The 3,451-nt window shown below is 41.4% G+C and overlaps 1 pseudogene; it reads left to right on the plus strand.

Annotated features, from left to right (window-relative positions):
- Window positions 1-1,083: 1,083 nt before the first annotated feature.
- On the plus strand, window positions 1,084-1,880 carry LOC112132650 (G patch domain-containing protein 11-like; annotated as a pseudogene).
- Window positions 1,881-3,451: the final 1,571 nt, after the last annotated feature.

Below are 3,451 nucleotides of genomic sequence, written 5' to 3' on the forward strand. Positions count from 1 at the left end.
ATAGTAGACTAGATAAAGAAAATGTGGTACATATACACCATGGAACACCATGCAGTCATAAAAAAGAGCAAGATTATGCCCTTTGCAGCAACATAGGTGGAGGTAGAAGTCATTGTACTAAGTGAACTAACAGGAATAGAAAACGAAATACCACATGTTCTCACTTATAAGTGGGAGCTAAACATTGAGTACATATGGGCACAAAGAAGGGAACAGCAGACACCAGGGCCTACTTGAGGGTGGAGGGTAGAAGAGGGGAGAGGACCAAAAAACTACCTATAGGATAATATTCTTATTACCTCAGTGACAAAATGATCTGTATACCAAACCCATGCAACATGTAGTTTACCTGCCCATGTACCCCTGAACTTAAAATAAAATTTAAAACCAACAAAACAAAATAGTGTCTGTAGATACCACCAAATGTTTCCCAGTGGGTAAAATTGTCCCCAGTTTAAAACCACTGACCTAAAGTATGTGTTGCGGTCCAGGCAGGAAAGAGATAACATACTCAGGTTGAATAATTTAAGGAGAATTTAAAATAGATACTAGTTATAAAAGTGTAGGGAGGGTATAAGGAAAGATAATTCCCAAAGTCCTAAAGGAGCAAAATAAGGATGAAGCATGCTGGGGGTCAAGGGAGAGACAGAGAGGGAAGGAGGAGAAGGGGGGTGCAGAGATGGAGATAGGGGCACAGATCCTATAGAAAGGACATCCTATTAGAAGCTGAGACCTGCAGGTAAAGGGTAAAGTGATAAATTAATGCCCTGACTTCACAGTCTGGGCTCCCCATGAGCTGAACCCAATCAGGTGCAAAAAGACGAGGGAGCCCACTGGTAAGGTTCAGACAGGTCAGCCTCCCAGGACACAGAGCAGAGTGGAAAGAGGGAAACTAGCGTAGGTTAGAGAGGCAAGCAGAAAACATCCACCACACCTAGTTCTCCAATTCTGAGAATTTAAGAAATGATTAAAGATGGTAGGGAGCCAAGGCCCTGAAGTCCAACGCTGGTCGGTGGGCGCTTGTGCAGCACGCACTCCCCGGAGCTGAACCAGGGCGAGTAGAGAGCTGTCAGATACCATAGCCATGTGAAGTTGAACATGGCAGAAGAAGAGGACTAACGTCTGATTCCTTCCTTAATGTCCAAGAAGATATCAGACCAGGCTTGCCAATGCTAAGGCAAATCCAGGAAGCCTGTGGAAAAGAAGAAAAGCAACAGGAAGCTAACTTGAAACACAGGCAGAAGAGTTTAAAAGAAGAAGAACAAAGAAGACATAACATTGGGTTGAAGAATGCACTAGGCTGTGAAAACAAAGGGTTTGCCTTCCTCCAAAAGATGGGCTATAAAAGTGGTCAGGCACTTGGCAAGAGTGGGGGTGGTATTGTTGAACCGATTCCTCTCAATATCAAAACAGGGAAAAGTGGCATTTGGTCATGAGGCATCATTAAAACGGAAAGCAGAGGAAAAATTAGAAAGCTACAGAAAAAAGATTCACATGAATAACCAAGCTGAAGAAAAAGCTGCAGACCAGTTTTGAATACGACTTAAAAATAAGCAAGATGAAATAATGCTAGAAGGAGATCTCAGAAGAAGCCAGCAAGTCTGTCAACAATTGGACACCCAGAAAAATATTCAGGTTCCCAGGGAAGCATGGTACTGGTTGAGGCTTGAAGAGGAGACTGAAGAAGATGAAGAAGAAAAAGAACAGGATGAAGATGAATAAAAGAATGAAGATTTAAGTGTACTGGAAAAATTACAAATATTGACTAGTTATTTAAGAGAAGAACTTCTTTATTGTATTTGGTGTGGAACATCCTACGAAGATAAAGAAGACCTATCTTCAAATTGTTCAGGACCAACTTCTGCAGATCATGACTAAGATTATTCCCAATAAACTGGAAACTTGAGAAATGTTATTACTTCCTAGGGGTAGACAATTTCAGCAGTTAGAAATCCCAAATTTTTTATGCCAGTAGAGAAAGAGGGACTTTATATAATGTTTTGTTCTTTTTGTACTTTAGAATGTGAGAGTTCACTGACTTGAAAAAAATAATGCAATGCCATTTCAGAACACAGTGTCATAGAGATGGACAGTTACACTTTATTGCTGTATTGTGATAGGTGAGGGGTTTAAGGACACCAGCAGGTAACTCTCTTATTCCCCTCTTCACTTTGGAACAAATTGAGAAATAAGAAACAGGAGTCAGAAGAAGAGAAAAATATCCACTTTATCAGTGAATAAGCTGAAATAGAGAAGGTTGAATTTTTCTCCAATCAGACACTGTAATATTTCTCCCTGATTGGAGAGAACTGTGGGCCTCTCCCTTATTGGGGCAGAGCTCATCTTTGCATTCTGAGACCAGTTAGCTTTCAAGGTCTACCAAGGGCTGGACCACACATGCTCAGTTCCTTCTTGTATCACCCATGGGATGAGACAGTTCTTTGTTGGGAAGGAATGAATGAGGGTTCAGAGAGATTTTTCCTACACTTCTCACTTTGGAGGAGCAAGGAGAAGTTCCCTTCCCTCCATCCAAGCATGAAGAGGAGGGGAAACATATTCCCCTCAATAAGACTGATGTCAGACGCAATGTTCCACCAGTACTACTAAATTCTAATCCATTTTACAGACAAAATAACTGTGATAATTTCTGGTAAAATCATGAGTTTTCATGACAATGTCTACATCCATTAAATGTGATCTGTTGGAAGTTTTGGCTATAGAAACTTAAGAATTGTGAGGAAACTCAAATATCATGTGATCCAAGTACTTACTGAATTTGGAAACCCCTTGATAGCATTCCCAGTGGGTGATAATTCAACCTTTGCTTTTATTCTTCTAGCCACAGAGAGCTCATTGCTTTAAAACCATTCCAGGCCGGGCGCAGTGGCTCATACCTATAATCCCAGCACTTTTGGAGGCAGAGGCGAGTGGATCATGAGGTCAAGAGATCGAGACCATCCTGGCCAACATGATGAAACCCCATCTCTACTAAAAATACAAAAATTAGCTGGGCATGCGGGCGCACGCCTGTTGTCCCAGCTACTAGGAAGGCTGAGGCAGGAGAATTGCTTGAACCCGGGAAAGCAGGTTGCAGTGAGCCGAGATCGTGCCACTGCACTCCAGCCTGGTGACAGAGCAAGACTCCATCTCAAAAAAAAAAAAAAATCCTTTATTACTGGGTAGCCCTAAATTATTTTCATTGTTTTCTCTTAAACTGGAATCTGCTTCCCTGTAATTTTACTGAATACAGCTAAGGACATACCATGTGGCATACTATGAGAGCGCTCCATCCAGGGTGAGGCATCAAAATCATGAACCTTTTTAAAAGTTCATATGCTCAGGTGTCTCTCCTAGTGATCGATTTTGATTTATCTAGTCTAAAGCGGTTCCTGGATATCTATATCTATATTTATTTTGAAGTCCCAAGAATGAATGACAAGCACCTGAGGAT

This window comes from Pongo abelii, chromosome 2 (genome assembly GCF_028885655.2).
Source record: "Pongo abelii isolate AG06213 chromosome 2, NHGRI_mPonAbe1-v2.0_pri, whole genome shotgun sequence".
NCBI classification, from domain to species: Eukaryota; Metazoa; Chordata; class Mammalia; order Primates; family Hominidae; genus Pongo; species Pongo abelii.